The sequence below is a fragment of the Lactuca virosa genome, chromosome 4, assembly GCF_052849685.1.
Source record: "Lactuca virosa cultivar CGN04683 chromosome 4, Lactuca_virosa_CGN04683_v6, whole genome shotgun sequence".
Lineage (NCBI taxonomy): Eukaryota > Viridiplantae > Streptophyta > Magnoliopsida > Asterales > Asteraceae > Lactuca > Lactuca virosa.
Genome location: NC_136429.1, coordinates 441,418,518 through 441,427,168, shown reverse-complemented (window position 1 = coordinate 441,427,168; position 8,651 = coordinate 441,418,518).

The window sequence follows — 8,651 nt, the reverse complement described above, 5'->3', positions numbered from 1 at the left end:
TTTATGTAGCGAAACAATCCCCTAAATCTTTATGTAGCGAAACAATTCCCAAAATTTGCAATTATGCTCCCACTAGCTTTGACATGTATCCAGAAATCAATTGGACTTCTAGAAATCAACACTATTGATTTTCTTACTAAAGTACAGGTTTCTGGTACGTGACGCTTCGATAAGTCTTCAGTCAGACTTCTCAAGCTTATACACCTTCATTAAATAGCATATATGTGTGTTTAAACCCTTACAGAACTTGTAGCTATAAGTCCTAAGCGTTCAAACTATTTTGTGTCATTTCTCACAATTCGAACTATGGAAAGGGATGTCGTAATCATATTGCAAATTTGAGAACGCAATTAACACAACCACTAACTAAAAATGATATTTAACAAATCTTTAAAATCTACTAGCAAAAGTATTTCCTCATAATCATTTTCATGAATTAGAGTGAAACCTTTTGCCACCTAGATTTTATGGTGTATGTGTTCCCATCCACATGAATCTATCATTTCCAACCTACAATCATAAGACTAGGTTTATGACAGATTCAAATATACATTTCATGGACTGAACTATACCCGTTCTTAATTTCTTGCCATCCGGTAGCACAAGGGCCTACCAGTGCTTCCATGTTGTTAAAACAACTCACTTCCATTGACCAATGTACCATCACAGACCAACGTGCTCTACCGTTTGCAATATAATAAGAACCATAGAACTCATAAGCATTGCCAACTCAACTGGAAGGTGCACAAAAACAAGAATGTGTCAACTTAACATGATAGGTTATCAACCTCAGGTCGTGTGCTAGTGATAACTAAAAGGTTTATTCTTGATTGACTCCTGAAACTCTTCAAGATCAATAACACTCCCCCTGACTTCTTGACATCTAAGTTTCTCTCTTCAAGGAACATTCCTTGTTGAGCAAAAACAAATATTCAAAAGTTAGTGTGCATTCCCGACAAGAAAAACACTTCATATAATATGTCTTAGTTTATCCTTCAAAACATCATAACTTCCAATTCCAAATGTGATAGAGTAAGAAAACATTATTACTCTACATTTTTGAGGTGTTATAAACCTACTTAGTAAGCTTCAAGATACTATGTGTAGTAATTAGAGTATGACTCTAAAACTTGACTAAAAAGGAAGTATGACTCATCTCTTGATTGAGCCATTCCAACAATATATGATTCCTCTTCTTAGTCAAGCAATTGCATTAAGATATTTTCTGAGGATCAATTGTGATATAGTTCTACAATCATTAAGATGATCATAAAACATGATACTAAAGTACTCTCCTTTCCTTCCAGATTGGAGAAACTTTTATATTTCTGCCTGATAGATTCTTCATATTCGTTTTGTTTCTAACTGAAACCCTTTCAATGTACTAGAATTATGTTTAATCTTGTAAATACAACCATATTTACTGAAACATCAGTAAATCATGACGAATAGAGTTTTTCGTTCTTTATGGTAGATCTAAATCGTCCATATCAATGTACTAGATTCATTAGTGCTTCACTTTGACTCACATAAACATCTGATCAATGAATTATTCATGATCTTCCAAAAATCAAGATTCTCATACATCACACAATTCGAATTGTATGACTCCAAGTTTCTACCCAATTGGAACTAGGGTGATGAGAATTCTTAATCATTTAGTTAAATATGACATTTCCACAAATGAAACAACAAGAATCAAATCCATAATTAATATTGCTCATAATAGAAATGCAACCACCAATTTTCATAAAAGCCATTGCAAGGAAATACTAGATAAATCAAAAATTCACTTTTATATTGACTGGTCAATAACAATCACATGTGATAATGCCAATCATGTAATGTGATTTTGTTAAACTAGTAATGTGATAAACTTACTATGTAATTCATGTTAATGTATGAACTTTCATACATAATTTATGATACAACTCAAATTATACGTCCATACGATTCCAAAGTTATAGAGAACGTCTAAATTTGACTTCGCGTGAAGAAGTTATGATAAACCCTAACACTATAAATCTCTATAATAAGAGGAATTTAAAATAGACTTAGAATTAGCTATTGGAGTCTAAAATAGAGTTGTAGTACTCATAAATACCTACGCGTGGATATAAAGAACGTCAAAAACGGAGTTACGACCTTCCGAAGATACAGCTGTCAGAAACCCTAATCTGACTGAACTCACGACGTGAGCATAAAAACACACGACGTAAGGAGTCAAAACGCCACATTTTGAAGCTAGAAGTCTATGGAACGATAACTCAAAAGCTCACGACGTGAGCAAGGGTTTCTCACGACGTGAGGACGCTGCAGGACACTAATCGAGGCTAGAAAACACCTGGGAAGGCTACGTGATGACTCTTGCCATATCTCACGACGTGAGTATGCTTGGTTCACGTCGTGAGAGGCCAAAAATCAGCCTATAAATAGCCATTTCGACCCTAAGGATTAGTACACCATTTCTCTTCTTTCTCTCTCGTTTTCTGAGGCCATTTCGCATCCCGAGCCCGAAGAACGCGAACCGCTGACCGTTTTCAGTTAGATTCTGTCTAAGCACGATATTAAATTGAGTCTCACGGCCCCACTTTTTAATGTTTTCGGGGGAAAATGCATGCCAAATATTATATAGAACTTAATATTATGTTTATATGATAGTATGTTCGTATCAAAGTAAATAGTTATATTAACCAGTATATAGTTGTTTTATATCGTATATACTTAGAATATATCTAATATATCTAAAACATACAACTATCTTAAACTTGTTAGCATGTTGGTATCATAGTTTATACTAATGTAGCCTCAGAGTTATACTCGGGAGTTCTATATATACTATTTGTGTTATATCCCTGAAGTTTTATACGAGAGTTATATATATATATATATATATATATATATATATATATATATATATATATATATATATATATATATATATATATATATATATATATGTATATATATATATATATATATATATATATATACACATACATATATATATATATATATACTTGTTAAGTATGTTACTATTATTGGTTTTATGTTAGATAAAACCTGGTTTTACTTCAAGTTATAGTTGTTGTGCTGCCTAAATATTATGAAATTAGGAGTAACGTTTAAAAGCATAGTCTAGTAACTTAGGGTTTTAGACACGAAAATGCTTTTTTTGTTAGAGTTATAGGAAGCCGACAAAGTCTATATGAGCTACCTCATTCATCAACTAAGATTGGGAATCTTAATGGAAATCCTCTGACCTGTAACCGTTAATCCCGTGTGAGCGAGGAAGCTGTGTATGGATCTATGTGGGTTAACGCCCCATCCGTGGTTGTCGGCTACAACCCAATCGGTTTTATGGTGGACTATAGATCTATGCGGGTTAACGACCCCACCCGTGGGTGCTAGCTACAACCCAACAGTCTACGGGTGACGAACTGTCCTATTGATTGTTATGGACCCGGCGTCGATGAAGCGTACGGGGGAAGTATTTACCTTGGTGGAATCCTTTATGGCACTAATGGCGGTTTTATTGTGGCACCAATGGAGGAACCATTGGTGGGATATATTTTAATCAGAGGTTTGTATGTCTAGCAGCGGTTACGGACTCATGGTAGCACAACTTTAGAAGCATTATACTTTGTCGATATACAAGTATGAAAGTTAAGTATAAGTTTCCCAAAGACTTATACTCTAAGTACAAGGAACTTGTAGGTATACTACTTGCTCATTAAGTAGACAATTATACCTAGCACACTTACTCATATAGAATTGAAATAGATTTATACGTAGCGGTTTTACTCGTATAGAATTGAAATAGATTTATACGTAGCGGTTTTACTCGTATAGAATTGAAGTAAGATTTATACGTAGCAACCTTAGTTTGTATGGGATTACAATCATTTATTCTTAATATGTGAAACTTATAGGTATATCACTTATTTAATAAGTAAACCATTCTACCTAATATATATACTAAATGTTGGAGAGTCAAAATCATACTTTCAAAACTATACTTTTGAACTTGAGAAAAAGTGTTATTTTATATGGAGTCAAAACTGTGAACTCACCAACTTTATGTTGACGTATTTTTAAAATGCATGTGTTTTCAGGAAGTTGATAACTATGATACAAGAAATGACGTTACACTGCCTGGTGTTTCCGCCGACGGTCGGGTGTGATAGATTGGTATTAGAGCTATTGACTATAGTGAACTAGTGCTTTCTTAGGAAAGCACGCCTATAGTTTAGGGCTTACTCTTTAGGTTTAGGTATATCCCTTAACCTACAAATAAAAAGTATTATTAAATTATACTTTGAAGGACTACTTACGGGAGCGGTGACATGATAGACATGTCGATTTGGGTTGTTGGATTCCAGAACGGGTATATGCTAAAATGATCCTGTCCTTTCGACTGTCCTGACTGGCCGGTGCCTTATCAGATAGACTTGAAGTAACAAACAATAATTAAAGCATGAATACAATAAATAATAATATAGAGTCATAGTTAAAGACTCAGACCTGCGATGAGAACACATTCATATAACCCAAAAATATAGAAAACCCAAACCCTCGATACGAATTCAACGCAAGGTTTTAGGTCAAACTCCTTAGTCGAGTTTTATTGTACATGGGCCGAACCACAACTAAACGTAGACTAATCACCTATGTTTAATTATGGTCAGACCGATGCACAACTAAACTTGGATACGGTGGTTGATAGACTAAAACACCTGAAGATTCTAGAAGATTCATGATAGATCTAAGATCATGATACCATCAACTCGGAGTACAAGAACATGATGTTCCGAAGACAACATTTAGGACTCGGTATGGTCAATCTAAGTTCCTAGTTAAGCCTTTGGATTGACCAACTCTCCAACAATGTTCATGGACCTCATGAATAGTGTTTGTAAACCATACTTGGATAAATATATGATAGTAGTTATCGATGATATATTGATATATCACGAACCAAGGAAGAACACGGTCAACACTTGCAAATAATCTTGGAACTACTAAGAAAAGAAAAGTTGTACGCCAAATTCTCCGAATGTGAATTTTGGATTAGAGAAGTACAAATTTTTAGAGCATGTAGTTAGTAAGAAAGGGATTCATGCCGAACCTTCCAAGATTGAAGAAATTAAGAATTAGGAGGCACCGAAGGCGCCAACAGAAGTGCGTCAATTCTTAGGGCTTGTTGGCTACTACCGTAGATTCATAGAGAATTTCTTCGAGGTAGCCAAGCCACTTACAACACTAACCCAGAAGGATATGAATTTCAACTGGGAAGACAAACAAGAAGCGGCTTTGCAGAAACTAAAGCAAATGTTGTGTAGTACACCAATCCTATCCCTCCCAGATGGGACATAAGATTTCGTCATATACTGCGACGCATCAAATCAAGGATTGGGATGTGTGTTGTTGCAAAGAGGAAAAGTTATTGCTTACACATCTCGACAACTTAAGGTGCATGATAATAATTACACTACCCTTGACCTTGAATTGGGAGCTATAGTTTTTTCACTGAGAAGTTGGAGACACACAATTGGGCAGAGTACATATAGGTGATACCTTATGTGCCGAGCCAGAAATAATCCACGAGACAAACTCAAAAGATCGTGCAAATTAAGGATCGATTCAAGGCAGCACGTGATCGTCAGAAGAGTTATGCTGACGTAAGACGTAAGCCTTTGGAATTCCAAGTTCAAGATAGAGTAATGTTAAAGGTCTCTCTTTGGAAAGTCGTAATTCGATTCTGGAAACGAGGCAAACTATACCCACGGCATATAGGACCATTTGAAATTCTAGCAAGAATTGGTTCTGTCGCATACCAACTCAAGTTACCTCAAGAGCTAAGCAATGTACACAATGTTTTTTTCACGTGTCAAATCTCAAAAGATGTCTATCCAATAACACTCTTGTTGTCCCTCTCGACGAGATACAAGTCAATACCAAACTCAACTTTGTAGAAGAACCTGTCAAAATCATGGATCGAGAAGCCAAACAATTAAAACAAAGTCGTATTCCCATAGTGAAAGTTCGATGGAACTCTTTACGAGGACTTGAATTTTCTTGAAAATGTGAAGATCAGATGAAAAAAAATACCCCCAACTATTTAACAAAACCCCATCCTTAAGATAAATTTCGGGACGAAATTGTTCTAACGGGGGGAGAATGTAACACCAGTCAAAATAGGTCAATAACAATCACATGTGATTATGCCAATCATGTAATGTGATTTTGTTAAACTAGTAATGCAATAAACTTACTACGTAATTCATTTTAAAGTACGAACTTTCATACATAATTTATGATACAACTCAAAGTATACATCTATACGATTCCAAAGTTATAGAGAACGTCTAAATCTGACTTCGCGTGAAGAAGTTATGATAAACCCTAACACTATAAATCTCTATAATAAGAGGAATTTAAAATAGACTTAGAAATAGCTATTGGAGTCTAAAATAGAGTTGTAGTACTCGTAAATACCTACGCGTGGATATAAAGAACGTCAAAAACGGAGTTGCGACCTTCCGAAGATACAGGTGTGAGAAACCCTAATCTGACTGAACTCACGGCGTGAGCATAAAAATTCACAACGTGAGGAGTCAAAACGCCACATTTTGAAGCTAGAAGTCTACGGAACGATAACTGAAAAGCTCACGACGTGAGCAAGGTTTTCTCACGACGTGAGGACGCTGCAGGACACGAATCGAGGCTAGAAAACACCTGGGAAGGCTACGGGATGACTCTTGCCATATCTCACGACGTGAGTATGCTTGGTTCACGTCGTGAGAGGCCAAAAATCAGCCTATAAATAGCCATTTCGACCCAAAGGCTTATATGATAGTATGTTCGTATCAACGTAAATAGTTATATTAACCGGGATATAGTTGTTTTATATCGTATATACTTAGAATATATCTAATATATCTAAAACATACAACTATCTTAAACTTGTTAGCATGTTGTTATCATAGTTTATACTAATGTAGCCTAAGAGTTATACTCGGGAGTTCTATATGTGTTATAGTCTTGGAGTTATACTCGGGAGTTCTACATATACTATTTGTGTTATATCCCTGAAGTTATATACGAGCGTTATATATACAGTTGTTAAGTATGTTACTATTTTTGGTTTTATGTTAGATAAAACCTGGTTTTACTTCAGGTTATAGTTGTTGTACTGCCTAAATATTATGAATTTAGGAGTAATGTTTAAAAGCATAGTCTAGTAACTTAGGGTTTTAGACACAAAAATGCTTTTGGTGTTAGTGTTATAGGAATCCGACAAAGTCTACATGAGCTACCTCATTCATCAACTAAGATTGGGAATCTTAGTGGAAATCCTCTGACCTATAACCGTTAATCTCGTGTGATCGAGGAAGTTGTGTATGGATCTATGTGGGTTAACGCCCCATCCGTGGTTGTTGGCTACAATCCAATCGGTTTTACGGTGGACAATAGATCTATGTCGGTTGATGACCCCACCCGTGGTTGCTAGCTACAACCTAACGGTCTGCGGGTGACGAACTGCCTATTGATTGTTATGGACCTGGCGTCGATGAAGTGTACGGGGGAAGTATTTACCTTGGTGGAATCCTTTATGGCACCAATGGCGGTTTTATTGTGGCACCAATGGAGGAACCATTGGTGGGATATCTTTTAATAAGAGGTTTGTATGTCTAGCAGCGGTTACAGACTCATGGTAGCACAGCTTTAGAAGCATTATACTTTGTCGATATACATGTATGAATGTTAAGTATAAGTTTCCCAAAGACTTATACTCTAAGTACATGGAACTTATAGGTATACTACTTGCTCATTAAGTAGACAATTATACCTAGCACACTTACTCGTATAGAATTGAAATAGATTTATACGTAGCGGTTTTACTCGTATAGAATTGAAATAGATTTATACGTAGTGGTTTTACTCGTATAGAATTGAAGTATGATTTATACGTAGCAACCTTAGTTTGTATGGGATTGCAATCATTTATTCATAATATGTGAAACTTATAGGTATATCACTTATTTAATAAGTAAACCATTATACCTAATATATATACTAAATGTTGGAGAGTCAAAATGATACTTTCAAAACTATACTTTTGAACTTGAGAAAAAGTGTTATTTTATATGGAGTCAAAACCTGTGAACTCACCAACTTTATGTTGACGTATTTTTAAAATGCATGTGCTTTCAGGAAGTTGATAACTATGATACAAGAAATGACGTTACACTGTCCGGTGTTTCCGCCGACGGTCGGGGTGTGACACTATTTCCCACGATCATATTCAGCTCACCCTTCTTAAGTTTCCTTCTTTCTCTTAGATCCTGCAAAACATCAAAATGTGATTATCACATCATGTATCAAGAATCTATGAATAGGAACTTACTAAAAATAACAGAGTTAGAAAATGGATGTACCTGAAGTGGAGTCATACGACTTGAATTTACCATATATGAGATCTTTCAGGTAGGCAGGGCAGCTTTACAACCAATGTCCCTTCAATTGGCAATAGAAACCTATGGACTCCTTGGGGTCAGCACATGGAGTTATCTCAGAACTAGCCTTTCTCTTTACCATATGGTCAAACGGTTTGACCTTGGTCGATCCCTTTCCATTGGGAAGAGAAA